The sequence below is a fragment of the Mustelus asterias genome, unplaced genomic scaffold (assembly GCF_964213995.1).
Source record: "Mustelus asterias unplaced genomic scaffold, sMusAst1.hap1.1 HAP1_SCAFFOLD_1404, whole genome shotgun sequence".
Classification (NCBI taxonomy): domain Eukaryota; kingdom Metazoa; phylum Chordata; class Chondrichthyes; order Carcharhiniformes; family Triakidae; genus Mustelus; species Mustelus asterias.
Window position 1 is genome coordinate 38830 of NW_027591349.1, and position 17380 is coordinate 56209.

Consider the following 17380-nt stretch of genomic DNA (forward strand, 5'->3'; position numbering starts at 1 on the left):
TGTGTCCCTCTGTCTGCGTTTTCACAGCAAACAGAACAGCTATTTCAATGGCAAAGATTTACTGCTAATGATTAAAAAGACTTTATTCAGTACTTTAACAAAAAAAAACAAGCCCATGATATTAAAGGGCCAAGTTCCATCTTTGTGGCAATACTATTTAACACATGATGGACAAAGAACAACATATACAATAGTCAGTATAATTTTAACAATATTGGCATAATATATAAATTCCAATGGGAAACCTCTGAAAGGATAATTGATAGAAAAAGCATATTTGGACAAGTCTTCAAAAAAGTCAAACACACTCCATCACTATTGTTTAGGAACATTGCTCCACAAAACGCAACTCTGAACAATTTTTAAATGCAATTTGACGCATATGAGAAATCCTTTTCACGTTCTATTAAATACTAATTCCTGAGCAAGAATTTATAGGGATTTCAAATGGTACAAACATTGGGCAGATCACCTACCATAAATGGTAGGTGATCTGCTTTGCCAGATGCTTACCCGATAGTGAGATAAACCTATATCCTAGTGTGCTCACAATATTGGAGATGAATTAGAATGATAGAATCCCCACAGTGCAGAAATAGGCCATTCGGTCCATCAGGTCTGCACCTACTGCTGCTCGGGCTGCAGTAGAGTGTGACAGTTGGTGTCTCAGTGAGGGAGTGCTGCTCGGGCTGCAGTAGAGTGTGACAGTTGGTGTCTCAGTGAGGGAGTGCTGCTCGGGCTGCAGTAGAGTGTGACAGTTGGTGTCTCAGTGAGGGAGTGCTGCTCGGGCTGCAGTAGAGTGTGACAGTTGGTGTCTCACTGAGGGAGTGCTGCTCGGGCTGCAGTGGAGAGTGACAGTTGGTGTCTCACTGTGGGAGTGCTGCTCGGGCTGCAGTAGAGTGTGACAGTTGGTGTCTCAGTGAGGGAGTGCTGCTCGGGCTGCAGTAGAGTGTGACAGTTGGTGTCTCACTGTGGGAGTGCTGCTCGGGCTGCAGTAGAGTGTGACAGTTGGTGTCTCAGTGAGGGAGTGCTGCTCGGGCTGCAGTAGAGTGTGACAGTTGGTGTCTCAGTGAGGGAGTGCTGCTCGGGCTGCAGTAGAGTGTGACAGTTGGTGTCTCAGTGAGGGAGTGTTGCTCGGGCTGCAGTAGAGTGTGACAGTTGGTGTCTCAGTGAGGGAGTGCTGCTCGGGCTGCAGTAGAGTGTGACAGTTGGTGTCTCAGTGAGGGAGTGTTGCTCGGGCTGCAGTAGAGTGTGACAGTTGGTGTCTCAGTGAGGGAGTGCTGCTCGGGCTGCAGTAGAGTGTGACAGTTGGTGTCTCAGTGAGGGAGTGTTGCTCGGGCTGCAGTAGAGTGTGACAGTTGGTGTCTCAGTGAGGGAGTGCTGCTCGGGCTGCAGTAGAGTGTGACAGTTGGTGTCTCACTGTGGGAGTGCTGCTCGGGCTGCAGTAGAGTGTGACAGTTGGTGTCTCAGTGAGGGAGTGTTGCTCGGGCTGCAGTAGAGTGTGACAGTTGGTGTCTCAGTGAGGGAGTGCTGCTCGGGCTGCAGTAGAGTGTGACAGTTGGTGTCTCACTGAGGGAGTGCTGCTCGGGCTGCAGTGGAGAGTGACAGTTGGTGTCTCACTGTGGGAGTGCTGCTCGGGCTGCAGTAGAGTGTGACAGTTGGTGTCTCACTGTGGGAGTGCTGCTCGGGCTGCAGTAGAGTGTGACAGTTGGTGTCTCAGTGAGGGAGTGTTGCTCGGGCTGCAGTGGAGAGTGACAGTTGGGGAAGTGTGGGGAAGTTTTTTGTTTTCTTTTTTTCTTGCTGGTAATGGCTTCAGGGATGGCAGTTCAGGCAGTATGCTGCATCTCCTGTGGGATGTATGTGGTGAGGAAATCCAGTAGTGTTTCAGGAGATTTTAGTTGTAAGAAGTGCATTAGATTGCAGCTTCTGGAGGAGCGTGTAAAGGAGCTGGAGGGGGAGGTAGAGGAACTCCGCATAATTCGGGAGGCGGAGGTGGAAGTTGATAGGAGTTATAGAGAAATAGTAACTCCTAGAAATGAGGCTTGGGTCAATGCCAGGAGGAGGGGTAAGAAGCAATCGGGAAGACAATCCCCTGGGGCGGTTCCCCTCCATAATAGGTTTTCGGTGCTGGAGGCTACAGTTGAGGAGGAATCAACTGAGCATAGAGAGCAGATCTCTGGGGGTGAGCCGAGTGAGAAAGCTCAGGTGGTTAGGGGCTGTAAAAGACTGGGCCTTGTGATTGGGGACTCCACAATTAAGGGGACAGATAGGAGGGTCGGAACTAAAGGTAGGGACTCAGGGTTGGTGTGTTGCCTACCAGGGGCTGGGGTCCGGGATGTGTCTGACAGGGTATTCAGGACTCTTAGGGGGGAGGGAGATAAACCACAAGTTATTGTACATGTGGGGACACACGACATAGGGAGGATAGGGGAAGGGGATATTAGGCAGGGATTTATGGAGTTGGGGTGGAAACTAAAGGCCAAGACTGACAGAGTGGTTATCTCTGGACTCTTGCCTGTACCACGGGATAGTTTAGAGAGGAATAGGGAGAGGGAAGGTTTGAATTCATGGCTGAGGGGATGGTGCAGGAGGGAGGGGTTCAGGTACTTAAGCAATTGGGGCTCGTACTGGGGAAGGTGTGACCTCTATGAGAAGGATGGTCTACACCTTAATCAGAAGGGGACCAATATCCTGGGGGGTAAATTTGCTAAGGCCATGCAGGGAGGTTTAAACTGATTCGGGGGGGGGGAGGGATCCTGAGTAGTGGGGCTGAAAGTGAGGGATGCATGGATGGGGACTGCAATGCACGGCATTGCAGAGGTGGGGTGGAGCAGGGTTTGAAATGTGTATACTTCAATGCCAGGAGTATTCGCAATAAAGTGGGTGAACTTGCAGCGTGGATCAGTACCTGGGACTTCGATGTTGTGGCTATTTCAGAGACATGGATAGAGCAGGGGCAGGAATGGATGCTGCAGGTCCCGGGGTTCAAATGTTTTAGTCGAAGTAGGGAAGGAGGTAGAAGAGGGGGAGGGGTAGCATTATTGGTCAGAGATTGTATCACAGTGTCAGAGAGGAGGTTTGATGAGGACTTATCTGTTGAGGTAGTATGGGCGGAGATTAGAAATAGGAGAGGAGAGGTCACCCTGTTGGGAGTCTTTTATAGACCTCCTAAAAGTTCTAGAGAGGTTGAGGAAAGGATTGCGGAGTCAATCCTGCTTAGGAGTGAAAGTAATAGGGCAATTGTTATGGGGGATTTTAACTTGACTAATATTGACTGGAATTGTTATAGCTCTAGCTCGTTAGAGGGGTCAGTTTTTGTTCAAAGCGTGCAGGAAGGTTTTTTGACTCAGTATGTAGACAGGCCAACTAGAGGTGAGGCTATATTGGATCTGGTGCTGGGAAATGAGCCAGACCAGGTGCTAGACTTGGAAGTTGGTGTGCATTTTGGTGATAGTGACCACAATTCGGTTACGTTCACCTTAGTGATGGAAAGGGATAGGCATGAACCTCGGGCCAATGGTTTTAGCTGGGGGAAGGGTAATTATGAGGCTATTAGGAGAGAATTAGGAAACATAGGTTGGACTAGGAGATTACAGGGACTGGGAACGTCCGACATGTGGAGTTTTTTCAAGGAGCAGCTACTGCGACTCTGTGATAGGTATGTCCCTGTCAGGCAAGGAGGAATTGGTAGGGCTAGGGAACCGTGGTGCACCAAAAAAGTTTCTTTGTTGGTTAAAAAGAAAAAGGAGGCTTATGTTCGGATGAGACGTGAGCACTCGGGTAGTGCACTAGAAAGCTTTAGATTGGCTAAGAGGGAGTTGAAGAGCGAGCTTAGAAGGGCTAAAAGGGGACATGAGAAGACTTTGGCGGATAGGGTTAAAGAGAATCCTAAGGCGTTCTATAGGTATGTCAAGAACAGAAGGTTGGTTAGGGCAAGTTTAGGGCCAGTTATAGATGGCAGAGGGAAGTTATGTGTGGAACCGGAGGAGATTGGTGAAGCATTGAACCAATATTTCTCTTCGGTGTTCACGCAAGGGGACATGAATATAGCTGAGGAGGACACTGGGTTGCAAGGGAGTAGAATAGACAGTATTACAGTTGATAAGGAGGATGTGCAGGATATTCTGGAGGGTCTGAAAATAGATAAATCCCCTGGTCCGGATGGGATTTATCCAAGGATTCTCTGGGAGGCAAGAGAAGTGATTGCAGAGCCTCTGGCTCTGATCTTCAGGTCGTCGTTGGCCTCTGGTATAGTACCAGAAGATTGGAGGTTAGCGAATGTTGTCCCATTGTTTAAGAAGGGGAACAGAGACTTCCCCGGGAATTATAGACCGGTGAGTCTCACTTCTGTTGTCGGCAAGATGTTGGAAAAAATTATAAGGGATAGGATTTATAGTTATTTGGAGAGTAATGAATTGATAGGTGATAGTCAGCATGGTTTTGTGGCAGGTAGGTCGTGCCTTACTAACCTTATTGAGTTTTTTGAGAAAGTGACCAAGGAGGTGGATGGGGGCAAGGCAGTGGACGTGGTATATATGGATTTTAGTAAGGCGTTTGATAAGGTTCACCATGGTAGGCTTCTGCAGAAAATGCAGATGTATGGGATTGGGGGTGATCTAGGAAATTGGATCAGGAATTGGCTAGCGGATAGGAAACAGAGGGTGGTGGTTGATAGTAAATATTCATCATGGAGTGCGGTTACAAGTGGTGTACCTCAGGGATCTGTTTTGGGGCCACTGCTGTTTGTAATATTTATTAATGATCTGGATGAGGGTATAGTTGGGTGGATTAGCAAATTTGCTGATGACACCAAAGTCGGTGGTGTGGTAGACAGTGAGGAAGGGTGTCGTAGTTTGCAGGAAGACTTAGACAGGTTGCAAAGTTGGGCCGAGAGGTGGCGGATGGAGTTTAATGCGGAGAAGTGTGAGGTAATTCACTTTGGTAGGAATAACAGATGTGTTGAGTATAGGGCTAACGGGAGGACTTTGAATAGTGTGGAGGAGCAGAGGGATCTAGGTGTATGTGTGCATAGATCCCTGAAAGTTGGGAATCAAGTAGATAAGGTTGTTAAGAAGGCATATGGTGTCTTGGCGTTTATTGGTAGGGGGATTGAATTTAGGAGTCGTAGCGTTATGTTGCAACTGTACACAACTCTGGTGCGGCCGCACTTGGAGTACTGTGTGCAGTTCTGGTCCCCACATTACAGGAAGGATGTGGAGGCTTTGGAGAGGGTGCAGAGGAGGTTTACCAGGATGTTGCCTGGTATGGAGGGGAGATCCTATGAGGAGAGGCTGAGGGATTTGGGATTGTTTTCGCTGGAAAGGCGGCGGCTAAGAGGGGATCTTATTGAAACATATAAGATGATTAGAGGTTTAGATAGGGTGGATAGTGATAGCCTTTTTCCTCTGATGGAGAAATCCAGCACGAGGGGGCATGGCTTTAAATTGAGGGGGGGTAGTTATAGAACCGATGTCAGGGGTAGGTTCTTTACCCAGAGGGTGGTGAGGGATTGGAATGCCCTGCCAGCATCAGTAGTAAATGCGCCTAGTTTGGGGGCGTTTAAGAGATCCGTAGATAGGTTCATGGACGAAAAGAAATTGGTTTAGGTTGGAGGGTCACAGTTTTTTTTTTTAACTGGTCGGTGCAACATCGTGGGCCGAAGGGCCTGTTCTGCGCTGTAATGTTCTATGTTCTATGTTCTATGTTCTATGTTCTACAACAAACCCACCCAGGTCCTATCTCCAAAACTCTATGTATTTACCCTGCTAATCTCCCTGACGCTAAGGGGCAATTGAGCATGGCTAATCAACTAACTCACACATCCTTGGAGTCTGGGAGGAAACCGGAGGAAACCCATGCAGACGTGGGGAGTACGTGCAAACTCCACACAGACTGTTACCCGAGGCCGGAATTGAACCTGGATCCCTAGCACTGTGAGGCAGCAGTGCTAACTACTGTGCCGCCATAATTATTTACATTATAGTAAATGCAACTTCGAGCATTTCAAAAACTGAGCTTTACTGTCAAAAACCTATTCAACAGTTCATTGCAGAATATATTAGAAAGTGAAAATTATAGATGTATGGGTACAGGAATTAGACATGGAAATAGCCAAAAACCAGTAAAGCTCTGCGCTGTTAAAACGATCTTTACTACAGCTACTATTTTCCTTATCAGTGAACAACTGCAAAAGTCAGCAAATGCAGATAAGACTCGTCTTTTGTGGGTGTAGCGAAGATAAATAAATGGCTTCTACCAGTGCAGCTAAAATCTATCTCACACGGTACACAAATGGGGGCACTATTAACATTGCAAAGCCTCAGACTATTGGTCAAAATAAAACAAGCAGTGTTAAATTTGCTACTTTCTCAACGGTTGTTCTGTTTTCCTCTTCTCACACACTATTGTATATGAATACAGCCACCACCCCAGAGTAAGATGAACTCGTTTTAACTTCCTTGTATTGGATATGTGCCAGACAGGCACTGTTCTTAATGATCTTGCTACGTGCAGTGCGTGAGACAGCTTGCTGCTGATCTACAACTATGCCGGGACTGAGAGGAAAACTCAAGGATGAGTAAACACATCAGTCAATGTCAGGACAGTTAAGGGGGCTGAACCTAGCAAGCTACATTCATACTGAGGTTTCTATGTGACAGTCTCAGAATAACAAATGCAAGATTTCAAAATCACTTCAAACATGTAGTAAAAAGGAAAACAAAATCTTCAAAAAAAAGTTAACAGACTGCAAATACATCACGACACATCTGTGACTCTATGTAGCTAGAAATACTACTCTGCATTAAAACAAATACCCTTTGTTTCAATGCTACAAATGTGTATTTCATTTAAGTTCAGCATGACTTTGCTCAATTGTTGGAACTAAAGTCATCATGATCTACACAAGCTTTTTGCAGAAAAAGACTGCGATATTTCATTATTTCGTTTTTCAATCTGTGCAATAAAAATCCTACAAAAAAATGCATGGATATATCATGACTATAATTTAGTCCAGGAAGTCACATATACAAGGCTACTTTGTAAAGAATCAAAATGATGTAGTGGAATATTTTCAATCAAAAACAATGAATTTGAAATAATCCACTGGAAACATCAACAGAAAAAACAAAATAAATCTGTGATTATAGTAGTTGCTAACTACAATTTTGCACTTTATTATTTGCTTCTGTATATTACTAAAATATTCTGGGGATCACAATGTTAAAGAATGTTTAATTTTATGAATAAATATTCCAGGTAAAAATGCAAAATCTCAACAGATTGGCAAAGAAAGTGACTGGATTTGGCATTAAAAATAAATCAATATTGTAATTTGTCTACAAAATACACATTGAAATAAAAAGTCAAACAATAGTAAACCATCTTATTCTTTTCTGAATCTTTCTTTAGATTTCCCCTGGAGGAGGATCTTTGCTAGTCTCCTCCAGGATGGTAGAAGTGATGAGAATAGCAGCAAGGTAGAGAGGGCTCTTTATCAAACAGGTTGACGAAAGAATAGCACCTTTTTTGAATTGAGAAATAAAGGTGGTGCCCAGGCAACACAACAAGACTCAGTGCAGTATGGCATAAAAGGGGAAAGTGAAACAAGATCAACAGAAAGCAGTGACGAAAGAACAACAACTTTTGGAAAAGGAAAATAGTTGGAATTTTGAGGTACTAGGAAAAAGGAGCTAAGTTAGCATTTTTGAAGTTCAGAAGGAAGATGATAATAAAATTCAGGAAAGCATGTATATATTAAATAGTTAAACATCCACAGAAACAACCAATTGAAATCACAACATAATTGCAAAATGAGACAGCATCAATGGGCAAAGGGCTTGGAACAAAAATGCACTATTTGTTCCTGCTGAATTTTTAAACTTGTATTTTGTATTCTCAGAAACAGCAGGAACACCCAGAGATATCGAAAAATATATTTCAACAGAAACATCATCAGTGCAGAACAGACAGGTTGGCTGAAGAGGACCCCACAACATTAATTTATTATGTTACAAGTAGGCTTACATAAACATTGCAATGAAGTTACTGTGAAAATCCCCTAATCGCCACACTCTGGCACCTGTTCAGGTACACTGAGGGGGAATTTAACACGGCCAATGCACCTAACCAGCAGGTCTTTTGGATAGTGGGAGGAAGTCGGAGCACCCGGCGTAAACCCACGCAGACACAAGGAGAACGTGCAGATTCTGCACAGACAGCGACCCAAGCAGGGAATCGAACCCGGGTCCCTGGTGCTGTAAGGCACCAAAGAGCACATTTATGTAGCAAACCCAACAGCTCATTCAAAGGGTTAACTATTTGGTCAAACATTTGTCATAGAGGTCATAGTTTGGCCAGCTATTGTATTCAACACAATACTATTTTACTCAGTCAATATTGATGAATATCTTGTTTATTCTAATGCAATAATTAGAGATTCAATCCTCAACTTTCTTTACTTTCATTATACTAGATCACGTTGACATAGATTAAAGAACCTGGAGGTAATGGTTGATAGCTATATCAACTTTGAAAATCAACTTGCTTAATGGAACAAATTAAGCCTTGCTATAAGTAAAGTAGAAAAATTAAGCCTTGCTGTAAGTAAAGTAGAAAAATGCATATTGTATCCAATCTTCCAGTTTCTCTCTTGCATCTGTTCTGATGATGCAACCATGCATACTGATGCTTCTAATATGTTTATTAATCAATTTATTTTAAATAAAGTCACTTGCTAACTTAAAGCCTGCATCTGGAGATGCATGTATTCAGTTATTTTTGAAGAGTGAAGAATCATGAGGTGAGGCAGGAGACATTCCTGTAGCATATGCACACGGCAAGAGTTCTCCATCACAATCACTTGATGTTGCGATCATTACCCTGATACTGCGTAGAAAAGGAAAGTTCCACATTGTACAAGGCATGGGATTTACTTGAGGGAGTGGCCAGTTACATTGAACCCATAAAAAATTCTTTAAAAACCCAAAACATAACAAGAATCAAGAGATAAGTCCTCTTCAGGGAAATACGTGAGAATTTTTTCTGAAGTCTACTTAAGAGAAAGTAAAAGGAGAAAGGCCATAACTGCAAACAGTTAGCCATAGTACAGCAGCAGTATGTTGATCAGCTGAACGAGGGCAGCACAGTGGTTAGCACTGTTGCCTCACAGCGCCAGGGACCTGGGTTCGATTCCTGGTTTGGGTCACTGTCTGTGTGGAGTTTGCACATTACCCCAGTGTCTGCGTGGGTTTCCTCCGGGTGCTCCGGTTTCCTCCCACAGTCTGAAAGGCGTGCTGGTTAGGTGCACTGACCTGAACAGGCGCTGGAATGTGGCAACTAGGGGATTTTCACAGTAACTTCATTGCAGTGCTAATGTAAGCCTTACTAATAAATAAACTTTAAAAACTTGTACTCTAGCCTGAATTGGGTGCCTGAATATTGATGGAGTGCATTCATTCAGGTGAGGGGAAGTATTTTCCACAACAACCTGTACTTGCACCTTGTAGATTTTTTAATGGGGTTAAAATTGAGCAACTCATTGTAAAAGTATCGCACCTTTGATCTTTTGATCTGTTCTTGTAGCTACAGTGCTTATGTGGCTGGTTCATTTAAGCTCCTGGTAAATGGTGATCTCCACAATATTAATGGTGGGGTAATTCAATTACTACCATTGAAGGCAAGGAAAGTAGTTGAGTCTTGTTACGTATGATCGTTATTTGGCACTTTGAGCAAACATTGCTTGTCAATTGTCAACCCAAGCTTGAATGTTGTCCATAGACTGTTGTATGTTAGCATAGGCTGTTGTATAATCAGAGCAGCTAATTTAAGTTATATGCTATAATATAAATATACTGGCTATTTGAGTGTTTCTTTTCAATTTTTGCATTTAACAGGGAAGAGTAAGGACAATTTTTATTCAAAGAATTTCTCAATTTTAAGGCAGTCTTATAAAAATAGGAATTCTCTTACTTAGAATAAGTATTTATGGTCAAGACTTTCCTAGTTGACCCATTGTTTCAGCCTGTCCCTGCCCACTGGACTTACTTTTTCCCATCTTAATGCAATTCCCCCCCCCCCCCCCCGTGTTCCTCTGAGTACCCACCTGGGTCATCGCTTTTCTTGCCTTTTTTGGGGCCGTGTAGAACTTTTGTTATTATAGTCTTACTTGAGCCCCCTCCCTCATCTCTTTTCCTGGTACACTAGTGGTTATATCGCTGCCTCCGGCTTTCATCTGGAACTGGAAAACTTCACTGACTGAAGTTTTCAATTTCCACCCTTCTCTCACCTTCACCATTTTTGATTCTTCCCTTCCCCTAATAGAAATCATAGAAACCCTACAGTGCAGAAGGAGGCCATTCGGCCCATCGAGTCTGCACCGACCACAATCCCACCCAGGCCCTACCCCCACATATTTTACCCACTAATCCCTCTAACATACGCATCCCAGGACTCTAAGGGGCAATTTTTTTTTAACCTGGCCAATCAACCTAACCCGCACATCTTTGGACTGTGGGAGGAAACCGGAGCACCCGGAGGAAACCCACGCAGACACGAGGAGAATGTGCAAACTCCACACAGACAGTGACCCGAGCCAGGAATCGAACCTGGGACCCTGGAGCTGTGAAGCAGCAGTGCTAACCACTGTGCTACCGTGCCGCCCACTCTTCTTTGTCTCTTTCCTGAGCTAGATTATCAACTAATATTCACCTACAAACCACAGACTCCCACAGCTACCCGAATGCACTTCATCACATTCTGCTTTCTTGAAGGACTCGATCCAATCTTCCAGTTTCTCTCTTGCATCTGTTCTGATGATGCAACCATGCATACTGATGCTTCTAATAGGTCTTTTTTCCTCACCCAAGGGGATTAACAGGGTCTTCCACCATGTCTGATCCATTTCACACACTTGCACTCCCATCCCTTTTCCTCAATCCTTGAAAATTAATAACGCTCAAAATAAAAGTGGGAACTTGAATCAGGAGACTTCCTTTGGGCTCAGGTAATGCCAGGTGCCTGCGTCACCCTCACCTTCCACCTCACCAGCCTTCGTAATTAATTGATCATACTCTGTCCTTTTTACCAGTTCCAGTGCAATGCCACCACAAAACGGATCTTTCCCTGCCCTCCCCTTTCAGCATTCTGAAGGCACTGTTCCCTCTGCGATACCTAGATCCACCTCAACACCTCCTCTCTTCCCTACAGCATGTTTCTGTGCAATTACAGGAGACTCCAAGCACTCCTTCCAAGAGAAACAGCAATTTACCTATACTTCAAATTTAGTAAACTTTATTCACTGTTTACTATGTAGTCTCCTCTATTTTGGAGATCAAACCGTGACTACTTTGCAGAATACCCAAGTTCAGTCCACAAGCGTGACCCCATGCAGTGTTCATTTTACTTGCTGCCTGGCCTGCTAATGTGGTCCAATGAAGCTCAACGCAGGCTAGAGAAAAAACACCTCATCTTTTGTCCTGGCACTTTGTTTACAGCCTTCTGGACTCAATATTGAGTTTACCAACTTTAGATAATAAACTTTGCCTCCATCTTTTTTTTGCTAGCTTGTTTCTTTCTTTATCCTTTCATATTGCATTCAGATGCTTGCCGTATAGCCACTGATGCCTTATTGGGCACAACCTTTGCTTTTTTAAAAAAACTATACCAGTTACCACTCTCTCTGGCTTTTGCATAATGAAATCTTTTATTCGTTTCTCTCATCCTCCACCCTGTCACAGGCATTTCCTTTTCTTCTTCCTGCACCCCCTCTCCGTTTGACTGGCTTAAATGCTTACTTTCCCATTTTCCTTCTTTTCTGATGAAAGGTCATCGACCTGAAACATTAGTCTGTTTCTCTCCACATATACTGCCCGATCTGCTGAGTATTTCCAGCATTTTTTGTTTCCATTTCAGATATCCAGCATCTGTGATATTGTGCTTTTTATATGGTTAGGTCTACTAGCTTGAAAAGTTTCCCTATAATTATCAGTGTTCTGGCCAATAATTATCCCTTAACACCATGAATTCAGATTATCACATTATTGTTGATGGAAACTGACTATGTGCAAATTGACAACCACATTTCCTAAATTACCAACATCGCTGTACTTCAAAAAGACATAATTGGCTGTAAAATATTTTTGAATGTCTGGAGCCCATGAAAGACACTGTCTAAAAGTTATTTTTAAAAATTTTACAGTGAACACCACAATAACTTTTATTATCCTAGTTGTTAAATAGTCACTGGTGCAAAGTTATGCAATTTGTTATTGTTCTATGAATTGTTTAAAGTTCACATGCAGCACAGATCGTTGCTCTGCCACAAATTTGCACAGAGGCACGGTGGTTAGCATTGCTGCCTCTCAACGCCAGGAACCTGGGTTCGATTCCTGGCTTGGGTCACTGTCTGTGCAAACTCTGCACATTCTCCCCGTGTCTGTGTGCGTTTCCTCCGGGTGCTCTGGTTTCCTCCCATAGTCCAAAAGACATGCTGGTTAGGTGCATTGGCCATGCTAAATTCTTTCCAGTGTACCCAAACAGGCACCGGACTGTGGCGACTAGGATTTTCACAGTGATTTCATTGCAGTGTTAATGTAAGCCTACCCAGTACCACTAATAAATAAAGATAAAACTAAAAAAACACAAGTTTCTGAAAGTCTACTTTGGTGACTCCGCGGTTCTTAAATGTCCAAAGCTCACCTCTGTTCCATCTATCCTTTCCTCGTGTCCCGCCACAACTGAAAATCTGACTCTTAAAAGGCAAGAAGGAATAGCGAGCGAGCGAGGCCTGGGAGGGAGGAAGCGAGCGAGGCCTGGGAGGGAGGGAGCGAGCGAGGCCTGGGAGGGAGGGAGCGAGCGAGGCCTGGGAGGGAGGGAGCGAGCGAGCGAGGCCTGGGAGGGCGCGAGCGAGCGAGGCCTGGGAGGGCGCGAGCGAGCGAGCGAGGCCTGGGAGGGAGCGAGCGAGGCCTGGGAGGGCGCGAGCGAGGCCTGGGAGGGCGCGAGCGAGGCCTGGGAGGGCGCGAGCGAGGCCTGGGAGGGCGCGAGCGAGGCCTGGGAGGGCGCGAGCGAGGCCTGGGAGGGCGCGAGCGAGGCCTGGGAGGGCGCGAGCGAGGCCTGGAAGGACGCGAGCGAGGCCTGGAAGGACGCGAGCGAGGCCTGGAAGGACGCGAGCGAGGCCTGGAAGGACGCGAGCGAGGCCTGGAAGGACGCGAGCGAGGCCTGGAAGGACGCGAGCGAGGCCTGGAAGGACGCGAGCGAGGCCTGGAAGGACGCGAGCGAGGCCTGGAAGGACGCGAGCGAGGCCTGGAAGGACGCGAGCGAGGCCTGGAAGGACGCGAGCGAGGCCTGGAAGGACGCGAGCGAGGCCTGGAAGGACGCGAGCGAGGCCTGGAAGGACGCGAGCGAGGCCTGGAAGGACGCGAGCGAGGCCTGGAAGGACGCGAGCGAGGCCTGGAAGGACGCGAGCGAGGCCTGGAAGGACGCGAGCGAGGCCTGGAAGGACGCGAGCGAGGCCTGGAAGGACGCGAGCGAGGCCTGGAAGGACGCGAGCGAGGCCTGGAAGGACGCGAGCGAGGCCTGGAAGGACGCGAGCGAGGCCTGGAAGGACGCGAGCGAGGCCTGGAAGGACACGAGCGAGGCCTGGAAGGACGCGAGCGAGGCCTGGAAGGACGCGAGCGAGGCCTGGAAGGACGCGAGCGAGGCCTGGAAGGACGCGAGCGAGGCCTGGAAGGACGCGAGCGAGGCCTGGAAGGACGCGAGCGAGGCCTGGAAGGACGCGAGCGAGGCCTGGAAGGACGCGAGCGAGGCCTGGAAGGACGCGAGCGAGGCCTGGAAGGACGCGAGCGAGGCCTGGAAGGACGCGAGCGAGGCCTGGAAGGACGCGAGCGAGGCCTGGAAGGACGCGAGCGAGGCCTGGAAGGACGCGAGCGAGGCCTGGAAGGACGCGAGCGAGCGAGGCCTCGGGGGGAGCGAGCGAGCGAGGCTTGTGGGGGGAGCGAGCGAGGCCTGGGGGGGGAGCGAGCGAGGCCTGGGGGGACGCGAGCGAGCGAGGCCTAGGGGAGAGCGAGCGAGGCCTGGGGGGTAGCGAGCGAGCGAGATCAGGTGTTTGAACCTCTCGGTTGCTGTAAAGGAGACACGAGTTCTGCTTCTTCATAAAATACCTTCATTTCTTTGATCCAACTCCACACACAATTCTCCACCAACAAATAGGGCCACCTGTGGCCCCTTTATATATCAGCGACTTCTACTGAATAATTGACATCAAATTAGGACTTAATTGGAAGGTCTATTCACCCATTCCCAACTGTCTCCCCTTCTTTGCAGGAAAAAATATTTCGATCAATATTGTTTCTCACAGAAAAACAGAAAACACAAAACACCCTTCCTTTTTTTTACATTTCTTGAAAAAAAACATAAATTCACAAAAAGATACGCCCGCCCTTAATAAGGTCTAAAGGTTGCTTCAAACTAGCCCCTCTCTTAGTAAAACAATCAGAAAACTGATAGCTACTGTCGACCCATTTAATTTTTGATATTTCCCCTTCGTCCAGCATTTGCTTTAAGCTGGCTTTGTCAATCCTTAAACTTTTCTCATTTACACTTTTTGAGGAATGCATATTTTCCCACAGGGATTTATTGTCAATGTGACACTCAATGAATATTTTAACGGAATCGCCAAACCGCAAAATTTCTGTAAATATCAGGGATATGTAAAAGGCCATATCCACTGCCTCTGCAAGGCTTAGTGTCTACCGCGGTGGCTTTTTACTACTCTCCTCATTTTCTTTGTTTCCCACACAAGGGGGCAACATTTTCCCCCAAAAGAAATATTATAAAACCTCCCGCTCTTGAGAACCCATCACATAAATTGGCATAGGATGCGTCACTCTAAACTGAGTTTCAGGTGCCTCAGAGCACCCAAAAATGGGAACCTCAAAACACACTCATGCATTTTTAGTTTGGCCAATGTTTTGTTTGTTCTCATTACACCTTCCACCGTAGGATCCTTCTTTTTTGTACTCAACTCTAGGACCTCAAAACTAACATCCGTCTGGCCTGTCTAACTAGCCAATTCAGTTGCCCAATCAAACTTCGGAGTTCCTCTTTTTCCGTCTTAGAAACCACCACGTCCTTTTGTGAAGCCCTACCACGACTCATTGCTATTGGGCTGATTCGCTCCAAATAGGATTGCTGATGTAAAGTGACACCTGACACAGTCTGTCCAGCACAATATATTTGAAAGCGTCTGAAGCCTGACTGCCAACCCTGAATTCCTTCCTCAGCCTAGAGATTACTACAGCTTCGAAATCACCACTACCACCCCACAAAAAATCGACATGCGTCATAAAGATACCAGAAATATTTCCTTTATAGTGCCAGTAAAACACCTTTCAACTGGCAACAGCCTAACTTTAACAAAACCGACCTTACTGAAAAATACCAAACTCTAGTTGTCTGGCATCTTTTATAACTCTAGACACATCACTTAGCCCATATACACATTTATTTAACTTCCAGTGTACTCCTGTGTTAGCTGCCTCTTTAGGAGGAGAGAGAGAGAGATGTCTCTCTGAAGCTGATGCCCCTACAAAAAGGCAGCTTTTATATCTATAGATTTGTATTCCCATGCCTTGGTAGCTAACAGAGCCAAGAAAATCTTTAAAATAACCTTTCCTGCCGTAGGTGAATGTACAGAATACAGGGGAGGCCGTCAAGACCATGGATTGGGAACATGAAGTTCAAAAATGGAGGACACAGAAACAGAGTGCCAGTTCAAGATAGTAAGTCTGATAGTGAACGTGATCACAGGAAGAGATCAAGAACAACTGAAAGAACACCCCACAGCAGCACGGAAAGATCAAGCAGTGGAAGTACAGAGCAAGATATGAGGTGGAATGGGGGCGTAGTTTGACAAGGTATTGGAATATGGATAAGACTATGAATGCTACTAGGAGTAGAAGCCCACATGCTCATGAGATTTTGATGGCTTCCAATAAATTAGATGAAGTTATAATAAAAGATGGCAGACAATTAGAACTGCATAGCCGAGTGAATTTGGGGCCTCATGAGCCCATGGTAAGGATGAATTTAACTTGTAATTTGGTCTATCTGACAGAGTTTTCCGGAGCATGTCATCTATTACTGCATGGTTTCTCTCACACACCCCATTACTAAATGGGCTTTCCACAGCCATATTTATGACAATGATATTCATGTTTTCACACATATCACTGAACTCATCATTAGCAAATTCCACCCCCCTCCCTCGCCCAATTGTAAAGAACTTTGCCAGTGGCCACATTCCTGTCCCTATCCATTTTTCCATGATCTGATCCAGAATTACTCTCTTTACTACATGCAATGGTTGATTGTAGATTTAGCGACCAGATTGAGTCAAAGTGCAAAATAAATATATTGTTTGCTTTATCCCAGATCTTCAAGTCTATGGCCACAATGTCATTAAAATCTCTGGCCAAGGGTAGAGTTATTATCGGTCATGATGGTGTCCTTCTAAACGTCCTACAAACCACACAGCAATCACTGATCTGCTCTATCAGCTTAGCACAGTAAGAAATCTCACAACACCAGGTTAAAGTCCAACAGGTTTATTTGGTAGCAAATACCATAAGCTTTCGGAGCACAGCTCCTTCGTCAACTCCATCTGACGAAGGAGCTGTGCTCCGAAAGCTTATGGTATTTGCTACCAAATAAACCTGTTGGACTTTAACCTGGTGTCGTGAGACTTCTTACTGTGCTTACCCCAGTCCAACGCCGGCATCTCCACATCATGACTATCAGCTTAGTACAGTCTTCATCTCTTACCCCTGCATCCTTTAATACATTTTTCAGCCTCCGTGCAAATTGCCGATGCAGCATCAACACAATGAGCTTTTATCAACTTAAGTCCCGCTTCCGGATGCTAATAACACTTCCTTAACCTCTTTAACCAAACATTATTTGTCATGAACGGAATACAATAGTGTCCCGACTATGTAAGTTGTAAGTCCACAGTTTTTCCAAAAACTGTTGCCTTATCATTTTCCATATCCAGTTTCATGTGTGCTTTCTTCATCGACGGTCTATTCAGAAGCAAAGGTATCTCACTTGACAACATCTGTGCTGATGGAATGATTCACTCCGGCAATATTGCAAGACACCACCACTCTTTTCAGTGACTTCAGGGTATTGTCATCCCCAAACCTGAAACTTGTGGAACTTTCAAATTCTTTAACCTTGTTCTGATTTTCAGCATTTAAACAGTCCAGGTAAGATGTTAACCAGTCAATTCCAAATACAGTAGATGTGCAGCCACTGTCGAATACAGCACAATTAAAGGACTCTGCTACCAAAACTCTCATTACAGGAGTAAAACTTCTCAGTAATA

The 17380-nt window shown here is 45.5% G+C and overlaps 1 protein-coding gene across 1 annotated transcript in view; it reads right to left on the reverse strand.

Moving 5' to 3' along the window:
- Positions 1-17380, reverse strand: part of LOC144488244 (egl nine homolog 1-like) — an 88680-nt gene that overhangs the window by 33269 nt on the left and 38031 nt on the right. The window lies entirely within an intron of this gene.